The following is a 12,263-nucleotide window of genomic DNA, read 5'->3' as shown; positions in this document are numbered from 1 at the left end:
AACTAATGAAATGTTTGTGCATGTCACATGCACTAACATTTTATCAGTTAAATCTTTGGTCAAAATTTAGCACAAATTACAATTGTGACAAATAAACCAGGATGGACGTACCAGTAGTAGTTTAGAAGCCGAAATAAATGAGTGAGGTGCCTTAATATTACTCTCCACTGTGACTAGTCTTATGGGAAAAGCTGGGGAAGAGACGACTTATTTTTTAAGCCACCAAAAGAACTGGCCCTAGGAGTAGTAGGTAGGGATACTAGGAGTAGTAGCTAGGGATCGAGTGTGCGAGATGAACCGGAGAAAGTAAATGCAGAGAGATGAAATGCAAAAAAGACGGAGGGATGTGATGGGTGCTTGTCCGTTTATTTTTACCAGGCCACTTATTACTGGGAGTGGTTGGGTTTTGTGATATGACAGCTTTACTGCCGCGCCACGAGCGGGGTGAGATGCCCGTGCAGCGCCGCCCTCTACACTAGTACTACATCAATCATGGTTTATTAGTCCCCCATTGAATTTGACTGAAGATTTAACTGACAAAATGTTAGTGCATGTCAACAGAAAATATATCCTTGGATTCATATTTGGACATAGTTTTCAATGATATAATTTTAGGTGACATGCATCAGCATTTATCGTACTATATAATGTTAGTTCAATTTTTGGTCATACTAATCTATAGTAAGGTGCCCGTGCATTGCACGGAAGAGTGAAATGCACTGATCAGGGAGTTATTTATTTTGACAAAGGATGTGGAGGTCATCTCATGTGTAACAGGTATCGTAGGTTTCTTCGGATATTATTTCGTCTCTAGAGCTCACAAACATCCGGTGAAATAGATAAAAAAGTATCTTTTGCAAACAAAAGTGTTCAATTGTTCTACCTGCATCCAAAACTTGTGAAGAAATAACACTTATTGTGCTTTTCAAGAAATGATATTTAAGAATTAGTTTTTGAGTATCGATTGTTATACATGTTGGCTACAGATGACATGGCACTTTCTTATAGTCAACAGTTGGCTATACTATTAAGTATCAACCATGCCCTTATACACCTAGACGGAGGTATTAAATTAGGATGACCTGGAACGGGGCAGAGGAGATGTAAGAAATGGTTCATAATAAGTATTTCACCAGTACTGTAGTAAAAATTAATACATGGAAGATTCTAGACTAAACCATAAATGGATACACTTTTATTCATGCGCGATACTCCAATAGAGCAAGATCATGCATGGAAGACTCCACATGCTTAGAAAACGGATTACATTGAGCAAAGACTAATGATCAACATTTAACTTGGTAATGCATATGTCCAGGTAAACCTCCTTGGAGTTCCCGTGCACCATGTTGGGGGGGGGGGAATCATACCATGCATCTTCCATGTCCACATTGGTGGTAAGGTCCCAGCTCGACACAGTCCTAGTCAGCTTCGTGTAGCCAGTGTCACTGCCCACGTACCTCTGAGGGGTAGTAACAGTGAGCACACACCCGTACATCATCCTCGTTTCAGTGTCAGCATCAGTGACGCACACCATAGAGACGGGGCGACGACCTACGCGGGCCTCGCCGATGCCCATGATCAAGAGGAAGTTGCTGCCGTCCTCCAAGACTAGCAGGCAGCGGTGATCCTCCTGTGACTCCGGCATAGTGAATGGGTAGCACGTCTCATACTTGATGTTCTCCGCCAAGGGCCAGTAGTGACCGCCACACGCCTGCGTGAGGTGATGCATGATGTTCGCCGGCGAGCCCCAAAACGGCATCAGGCACTCATAGAAGTAGACGAAGGCCTCCTTGGAGGCATTGTAGGATCGAAAGTATGTCTAGAGGGGGGTGATTAGACTACTTGACTAAATAAAAATCTAGCCTTTTCCAAATTTTAGTTCTTGGCAGATTTTAGCAACTTAGCACAAATGAAGCAATCAACATACACATGCAATTCTAAGAGTATAGTGGCGGAATGTAAAACAATTGCATATGAAGGTAAAGGGAGGAGTTTGAGGAGGCAAACGCAATGTTGACACGGAGATTCTTTATCCGTGGTTCCAATAGGTGGTGCTATCATACATCCACATTGATGGAGACTTCAACCCACGAAGGGTAATGGTTGCGCGAGTCCACGGAGGGCTCCACCCACAAAGGGTCCACGAAGAAGCAACCTTGTCTATCCCACCATGGCCGTCGCCCACGAAGGACTTGCCTCACTAGGGTAGATCTTCATGAAGTAGGCGATCTCCTTGCCCTTACAAACTCCTTGGTTCACTCCACAATCTTGTTGGAGGCTCCCAAGTGACACCTAGCCAATCTAGGAGACACCACTCTCCAAGAGGTAATAGATGGTGTGTTGTTGATGAACTCCTTGCTCTTGTGCTTCAAATGATTGTCTCCCCAACACTCAACTCTCTCTCACAGGATTTGGATTTGGTGTAAAGAAGATTTGAGTAGAAAGCAACTTGGGGAAGGCTAGAGATCAAGATTTAAGTGGTAGGAATGGAATATCTTGACCTCAACACAAGTGTAGGTGGGTCTCTCTCAAAAAATGTATGTTGGAAGTGTAGGCATGTTCTAATGGCTCTCTCCACGAATGAAGAGTGGGTGGAGGGGTATATATAGCCTCCACAAAAAATCTAACCGTTACACACAACTTACCAAATTCGGTGGGAACGAACCGTGAAACTCGGTCAGACCGATTTAGTTCATAATGTGACCGTTATGAATTTCGGTGGGACCAACATGCACTACAAAAAAATACACTTCCGTGATGATACGTGTTTGTCACAGTAGGTCGCGTTTTTTGTCATGCATGTACATCCATGACAAATTTATGACAGAATCTAGATAGTCATACCTGTGCTGTCGTAGAAGTGTTCCATGACATTACCAAAATTATCATCACAGAAGTGTCCACTTCCATGACAATAAATTGCGCGTCACATAAGTGCTTTCGTCAAGGGTGACCGCCACGTGGCATCTACCGTAACAGAATGCCGTTAAGCTATCGGGTCGGGTTTTGGATCCGATAACCCGTTAACAGCCCCGACCAATGGGGATTTTCCACGTGTAAAATCATCATTGGCTGGAGGAAACACGTGTCGGCTCACCGCTGGGACATATGTCATCCTCTCATTGGACCGAAGGCGCCTATGATACGGCAACACGTGGCACGGCCCAACAGAGGCACATTCCTATGAAAAGGCCGGCCCGTTTGACTTGGTCAAAAGGTGGCGGGCCGGCCCACGGAAAGCCTGTTAACGACCTATTTGCATGTAGCACATTTACAGCCCGCTAACCCAGGGCCCGTTACGCCCTATCAGAATTAGGCCCAGTAGCATCATCTGGGCCGTCCAATATGATTCCAGCCCGTTTTAACTTCCGGCCCATGTGTGGCCCATGACTTCTTTCGGCCCATATGAGGCCCTTTGTAACTCTTGGCCCATTAACGGCCCGTGGTGAAACTGGCCCGTAATGAACAGTGTATCACGTTATACCCATTAATGACCCGTTATTCCATTGGGCCGTTTCCAGCCCAAGTTGTCTTTCGGCCTTCTCAGGGCCCATTGATTCTTGGGCTCATTTGCAGCATTCGGTTACATACGGCCCGTTACTGTCATTTTATGCTTGTGGGCCAAATTCAGCCCGTCGTTACAGTCGGCCATTTGCGGACCGTTAATACGTTGGGCCGTTTTCATGTCAAAATAAACCAGTTGGGCTGTTTTCATAGAGTTATCAAATACGGCCTATTAACGGCCCGTTATGGTCCACGAATAGTACGGCCCATGATTGGCGAAATGATGATACGCCCCGTAAAAGGCCCATGGATCCTACGGCCCATATGAGGCCCATGGATAGTACGGCCCATAGAAGGCCCATGGATCGTACGACCCATATAAGGCCCATGGACCCTGCGGCCCGCAGAAGGCCCATGGACCCTACCGCCCATAGAAGGCCCATGGACCCTAAGGCCTGTATAGAAGGCCGATGGATCCTACAGCCGGTAGAAGGCCCATGGATCATACGGCCTGCAGGAGGCCCATGGTTACAACAGTCCTGTGTTGCCATGATTATTTTGGCCTAGTTACCAAAAATAGGCTATTGTGTGACTACAAGCAAACAACAAAACAAGACAATAAGGAAATAAATAAGCAAGCAATTAACGCTAGCCTATTACCTCTATTACACATATTACATCCATTGGGCATCAAAGTTCGCCACCAGTGCAAATATAGGGAACAAAACAACACATTACATACACTGGCCGTCAAAATTGGCCACCAGTGCAAATAAACACGACAGCAAAACAAGAGCTTAACTGAAACAACTTCAGAAGAGCTCAAGAAATGTTATTTTGGGTATCCACCATGCTGGCAATAAGCTTAGCAAGCTGATTAGCTTTGTCCTGTTTGGCGCTAAAATCCTGCAACGCTTGTTGTTGCACTAGAAAGTATGCATCTGAATGCTCCAGGGACTTCCGCAGTCCTTCCGCTTCTTGTCACAGCACAGCTGATCGATGTCTTTCAGCTTGTAGTTGAGACTCAAGAAACCGAACTGATTCAGACAGTGAGTTTGAATAGCTTGTGCAAGCGGTAGTGGCCAGTAACTTGAACACTAAACCAAGACAGGACTTTGGGGTTGTCTCGCTGTCTTCAAGATAGTCTTCCTTAGCTGTTTTATCAGCTTTGTTGGAGACCAACAAGGATGTGTCACTATCCTGAACCTTATCTGCATTACTTCCTTTACCATTGCTTAATAAGGCACTCTTCCCCAATATTCTATCAGCATTCTAAAAGAAGAAACAAGCAGACACATAACAAGTTTAGCATGTACTAGTATATGAAACTCATTTCAGTGAACCAGTTTATTAGTAAGGTGGACAAGATTAAACTACCAAGTCTTCTATTGCCAAGTACTAGTACATAATAAAAGCATCGAACAAACATATATCTATGTCCTATGGTCACTGCATTGTCTTGCCAAATCAAAATAGAGACACGGTTCAAATCATATTAGTTCAAGACAAAGCAACAGTGAAAGAATACAAAGCGTGGGAAACTACACGGCACAACAAGATTTCAGATGGGTACCACGGGTCTACATGTACAACAACACTATTGGCTCTGTTGTGATGCTAGCAATGTGCATGATATGAAAGTCAACTGTATACACAATTGAAATTGAAATCAAAAGAGCTATTGATAAGAGCAAACCTGTTAAAGAAACATGCATGAACATACCTGCTGTGCCATTGGAGTTTCGATTGGATCCTTCAATTTAAAAATAATTTTTTATGAGTAAATAGAGTGATACAAGAGCAAAGCAATCAAAGTTAAAAAAGGCGCGCCTAAGCGAGCGCTTCAGCGCGCCTAGGCTCTAGGCGTTGGCAAAACGCATTGCGCATAACTACGCTTAATCTGTGCATAACTGCGCATAAGCATGCGCTTTGGTCACTAAAGCGCAAGGCGGTGGGAAAACACACAATTAACGCCTAGCGCTTTTTTGAACTATGATAGCAATGGAATCTTAAATTACAACAGTTGTTCTTCAGGTTTAGGCATTTGTTCTACATGAACAGAGTACAGTAAGACGCAAGAATATAATACTTAAAAATAGAAAATGAGCTCATAGACCTTACCACATTCTTAGTTCGGGACCAGTACAGAACAAGGCGTTCCTAGTCATCGTCCAGTAAATGTGTCTTAGGAGAACGTAAGGGAATTTGATGAGTTTCTTTGCCGGTGAAGTACATTTTCTTCAGGTAATTCTGATACTGCCACCAAGCATTCTTGAAGATAGCAGAGATATTAGCACAGGTTACCTCATCCTGAGTTTCCAAATCGGTCCTTCTCTATAGAGAAAAATGGGAAAAATTTGCTGTATTATAACCATCATGGAGGTAGGATGTACGGGACGAAGCAAAGTAATTGCCATGAATAACATTACTTACACATAACTCCTGGACAAACACCTGCAACTAGAATTTTCCTTCATCTTCAGTATAATATTTCCAAGATGGGAAGATATGCACATATGATTTAACAACATCAAATGCGATAGATGCTAAACTACGACTAGCTGGTTGTGCTTCCTCCACAGGAATAGGCATACTAACTGGTGGAGTTGGGGTTCGCCGTGATAGTACTGGCCCTTTGGGCACTGGAGCTGACTTACTAACTACTCTTGTTTGGGAGCTCTGTGGTGGAGATGGTGCTGTGTCAACAGGAACTGGGTTACTATCGGCTGGGGTTGGGGTTAGTGATACGTCCATTTTGCATCATGCTTTTATGACAATATTTATTGCATTATGGGCTGTTATTTCACGTTATGTCACGATACTTATGGCTATTCTCTCTTATTTTACAAGGTTTACATGAAGAGGGAGAATGCCGGCAGCTGGAATTCTGGGCTGCGAAAGGAGCAAGTATTGGAAGCCTATTCTACGCAACTCCAAAAGTCCTGAAACTCCACGGAATACCTTGAAATAAATAAAGAAAAATCTTCGCCAAAGATGAAGGCTAGGGGGCCCACACCCTGCTCACGAGGGTGGGGGGGGGGGCACCCCCCTGGGCGTGCCCCCTACATCGTGGGCCCCCTGGTGGCTCTCTGACGCCCATCTTCTCCTATATGAAGTATTTCGATGAGAAAAAAAATAAGAAGCAACCTTTCGGGATGAGACTCCGCCGCCACGAGGCGGAACCTTGGCGGAACCAATCTAGGGCTCTGGCAGAGCTGTTCTGCGGGGGACACTTCCCTCCGGGAGGGGGAAATCATCACCATCGTCATCACCAACGCTCCTCTCATCTGGAGAGGGCAATCTCCATCAACATCTTCACTAGCACCATCTCATCTCCAAACCCTAGTTCATCTCTTGTATCCAATTCTTGTCTCCAAGTCCGGGATTGGTACTAGTAGGTTGCTAGTAGTGTTGATTACTCCTTGTAGTTGATGCTAGTTGGTTTATTTGGTGGAAGATCATATGTTCAGATCCTTTATGCACATTATTACCCCTCTGATTATGAATATGAATATGCTTTGTGAGTAATTACATTTTTTCCTGAGGACAAGGGAGAAGTCTTGCTATTAGTAGTCATGTGAATTTGGTATTCGTTCGATATTTTGATGAGATGTATGTTGTCTAACCTCTAGTGGTGTTATGTGAATGTCGACTACATAACACTTCACCATTATTTGGGCCTAGAGGAAGGCATTGGGAAGTAATAAGTAGATGATGGGTTGCTAGAGTGACAGAAGCTTAAACCCTAGTTTATGCGTTGCTTCGCAAGGGGCTTATTTGGATCCATATGTTTCATGCTATGGTTAGGTTTACCTTAATACTTTTGTTGTAGTTGCGGATGCTTGCAATAGAGGTTAATCATAAGTGGAATGCTTGTCCAAGTAAGGGCAGTACCCAAGCACCAGTCCACCCACATATCAAATTATCAAAGTACCGAACGCGAATCATATGAGCGTGATGAAAACTAGCTTGACGATATTCCCATGTGTCCTCGGGAGCGCATTTCCTATCATAAGATTTTGTCCAGGCTTGTCCTTTGCTACAAAAAGGATTGGGCCACCTTGCTGCACGTTATTTACTTTTGTTATTTGTTGCTCGTTACAATTTATCTTATCACAAAACTATCTGTTACCACTTATTTCAGTACTTGCAGAGAATACCTTGCTGAAAACCGCTTATCACTTCCTTTCGCTCCTCGTTGGGTTCGACACTCTTACTTATCGAAAGGACTACAATAGATCCCCTATACTTGTGGGTCATCAAGGCTCTTTTCTGGCGCCGTTGCCGGGGAGTGAAGCGCCTTTGGTAGGTGGAATTTGGTAAGGAAACATTTATTTAGTGTGCTGGAATTTTCTGTCACTTGTTACTATGGAAAGTAATTGTCTGAGGGGCTCGTTCGGGGTATCTTCACCCCGTCCAGTAGAGCAAGGAGTTGCTCGTCAACCTACTCAGCCTACTGAACCTATTGAAAATGAAACTCCTTTTGAGATTCCTTCAGGTTTGATGGAAAAACTGCTAGCTAACACTTTTACACAAGATGGAGCAAAGCATCCTGATGAACATCTACGCTATGTGGATGATGTTTGTGGACTATTTAAGCTTGCAGGTATACCAGATGATTTTGTTAAGAAGAAGGCTTGCCCTTTATCTTTGAGGGGAGACGCATTGACATGGTATAGGCTATGTGATGATATGAGATCATGGAACTATAAAAGAATGAAATTGGAATTTCATCAAAATTATTACCCTATGCATCTTGTTCATCGTGATCACAATTATATATACAATTTTTGGCCTTGCAAAGGATAAAGCATCGCTCAAGCTTGGAGGAGGCTTAAATCAATGTTATATTCATGCCCCAATCATGAGCTCGCAAGAGGAGTAATTATGCAAAAAAATTATGCTCGGCTTTCTGATAACAATCGCACCATGCTCGATACTTCTTGTGCTGGCTCTTTTATGATGAAGACTATTGAATTCAGATGGAATTTATTGGATAGAATTAAACGCAACTCTGAAGATTGGGACCTCGACGAAGTTAAGGAGTCAGGTATGATACCTAAGTTTGATTGTGTTAAATCTTTTATGGATACCGATATTTTCCGTAAGTTTAGCACTAATATGGACTTGACTCTGAGATAGTAGCTTCTTTCTATGAATCTTTTGCTACTTAAGTTGATCTCCCCAAGGAGAAGTGGTTTAAATATCATCCTCCCATAGAAGTGAAAGTAGCTGCACCTATTAAAGTTGAAGAAAAATCTGTCAATTATAATGATCCTATTGTTCCCACTTCTTATGTTGAGAAACCACCTTTCCCTGTTAGAATGAATGATCATGCTAAAACTTCAATTGTTGTTCATAAAAGAAATATTAGAACATATACACCTCCTAAGCAAGTCAAAGTAGAACCTAATATTTTTATTGTTAAAGATCTCTTGTCTGATAATATCGATGGGCATGTTATTCAATTCCAGGGTGAGACCGCTAGAATTGCTAAACCTTGTGATAAAGATAAACATAGACCTGTGGTAGGCGTGCCCGTTATTTTTGTTAAAATAGGAGATCATTGTTATCATGGCTTGTGTGATATGGGTGCTAGTGCTAGTGTTATACCCATTGATTTATACAAAGAAATTATGCATGATATTGCACCTGTTGAGTTAGAAGATATTGATGTTACAATCAAACTTGCCAATAGAGATACTATATCTGCAATGGGAATTGTTAGAGACGTTGAAGTCTTGTGCGAAAAAACCAAATATCCCACTGATTTTCTTGTTCTTGGTTCTCCACAAGATAGCTTTTGTCCCATTATATTTGGTAGACCCTTCTTGAATACTGTTAATGCTACGATAGACTGCAAAAAGAATGTTGTTACTGTTGGCTTGGATGATATGGTTCATGAGTTTAATTTCTCTAAATTTAGTAAGCAACATCGTGAGGAGGAATTGCCTAGTAAGGATGAAATTATTGGTCTTGCTTCCATTTCCGTACCTCCTAGTGATCCTTTAGAACAGTATTTGCTAGACCATGAAAATGATATGTTCATGAATGAAAGAAAGGAAATAGATGAAGTATTCTTTAAATAGGAACCTATTCTGCAACACAATTTGCCTGTTGAAATCCTAGGGGATCCCCCTCCACCCAAGGGTGATCCCGTCTTTGAGCTTAAACCATTGCCTGATAATCTTAAATATGCTTATCTTGATGAAAAGAAAATATATCCTGTTATTATTAGTGCTAACCTTTCAGAGCATGAAGAAGAAAGATTACTGAAAACTCTGAAGAAGCACCGTGCTGCTATTGGATATACTCTGGATGATCTTAAGGGCATCAGTCCCACTCTATGTCAACATAAAATAAATTTGGAAGCTGATGCCAAACCAGTTTGTGATCCTCAATGACGTTTGAATCCTAAAATGAAAGAAGTGGTAAGAAAAGAAATACTCAAGCTTCTGGAGGCATGTATAATTTATCCCGTTGCTGATAGTCAGTGGGTAAGTCCTGTCCATTGTGTCCCCAAGAAGGGAGGTATTACTGTTGTCCATAATGATAAAGATGAATTGATTCCGCAAAGAATTATCACAGGCTATAGGATAGTAATTGATTTCCGCAAATTAAATAAAGATACTAAGAAAGATCATTACCCCTTACCTTTTATTGACCAAATGCTAGAAAGATTATGCAAACATACACATTATTGCTTTCTAGATGGTTATTCTGGTTTCTCTCAAATACCTGTGTCAGCTAAAGATCAATCAAAAACTACTTTTATGTGCCCTTTTGGTACTTTTGCTTATAGGCGTATGCCTTTTGGTTTATGTAATGCACCTGCTACCTTTCAAAGATGCATGATGGCTATATTCTTTGACTTCTGCGAGAAAATTTGTGAGGTTTTCATGGATGATTTTTCCGTCTATGGTTCCTCTTTTGATGATTGCTTGAGCAATCTTGGTCGAGTTTTGCAGAGATGTGAATAAACTAATCTTGTCTTGAATTGGGAAAAGTGCCACTTTATGGTTAATGAAGGTATTGCCTTGGGGAACAAAGTTTCTCAAAGAGGTATTGAAGTTGATAAGGCCAAGGTTGATGCTATTGAAAAGATGCCATGTCCTAAGGACATCAAAGGTATAAGAAGTTTCCTTGGTCACACCAGATTTTATAGGAGGTTCATTAAGGACTTCTCAAAAATCTCTCGGCCTCTGACTAATTTATTACAAAAATATGTATTGTTTGTCTTTGATGATGATTGTGTAGAAGCATTTGAAATACTTAAGAAAGCATTAGTCTCTGCACCTATTGTTCAGCCACCTGATTGGAATTTACCCTTTGAAATTATGTGTGATGCTAGTGATTATGCTGTAGGTGCTGTTCTAGGGCAAAGAGTTGATAAGACATTGAATGTTATCCATTATGCTAGTAAGACTCTAGACAATGCTCAAAGAAATTATGCTACTACCGAAAAGGAACTTTTAGCAGTTGTGTTTGCTTGTGATAAGTTCAGACCCTATATTGTTGATTCTAAAGTAACTATTCACACTAATCATGCTGCTATTAAATATCTTATGGAAAAGAAGGATGCAAAACCTAGACTTATTAGATGGGTTCTCCTGCTTCAAGAATTTGATTTACATATTGTTGATAGAAAGGGAGCTGAGAACCCTGTTGCAGACAACTTGTCTAGGTTAGAGAATGTTCTTGATGACCCACTACCTATTGATGATAGCTTCCCTGATGAGCAATTAAATGTCATTAGCACTTCTCGTAGCACTCCATTGTATGCTGATTATGCTAATTATATTGTTGCTAAATTTATACCACCCAGCTTCACATACCAGCAAAAGAAAAAAGTTTTTCTATGACTTGCGACATTACTTTTGGGACGACACACATCTTTATAAAGAAGGAGTAGATGGTGTCATTAGACATTGTGTACCTGAGCATGAACAGGAACATACCCTATGCAAGTGTCACTCCGAAGCTTATGGAGGACACCATGCTGGAGATAGGACTGCACATAAGGTATTGCAATCTGGTTTTTATTGGACTACTCTCTTCAAGGATGCCCGTAAGTTTGTTTTGTCTTGCGATGAATGTCAAAGGATTGGTAATATTAGTAGACGCCAAGAAATGCCTATGAATTATTCACTTTTTATTGAACCATTTGATGTTTGGGGCTTTGATTATATGGGACCTTTTCCTGCCTCTAATGGATATACTCATATTTTAGTTGCTGTTGATTACGTCACTAAGTGGGTAGAAGCTATTCCAACTAGTAGTGCTGATCATAACACTTCTATTAAAATGCTTAAGGAAGTTATTTTTCCGAGGTTTGGAGTCCCTAGATATTTAATGACTGATGGTGGTTCACACTTTGTTCATGGTGCTTTCCGTAAGATGCTTGCTAAATACGACGTTAATCATAGGATTGCATCTCCTTATCACCCGCAGTCTAGTGGTCAAGTAGAGTTGAGGAATAGAGAGCTCAAATTAATTTTGCAAAAGACTGTTAATAGGTCTAGAAAGAATTGGTCCAAGAAACTTGATGATGCATTATGGGCCTATTGAACTGCATATAAAAATCCTATGGGTATGTCTCCGTACAAAATGGTCTATGGAAAAGCTTGTCACTTACCTCTCGAACTAGAGCACAAGGCATACTGGGCTATTAAAGAGATCAACTATGATTTCAAACTTGCCGGTGAGAAGAGGTTATTTGATATTAGCTCACTTGATGAATGGAGAGCTCAAGCTTA

Source organism: Triticum aestivum, chromosome 1B, assembly GCF_018294505.1.
Source record: "Triticum aestivum cultivar Chinese Spring chromosome 1B, IWGSC CS RefSeq v2.1, whole genome shotgun sequence".
Classification (NCBI taxonomy): domain Eukaryota; kingdom Viridiplantae; phylum Streptophyta; class Magnoliopsida; order Poales; family Poaceae; genus Triticum; species Triticum aestivum.
This window is presented reverse-complemented; position numbering follows the sequence as displayed.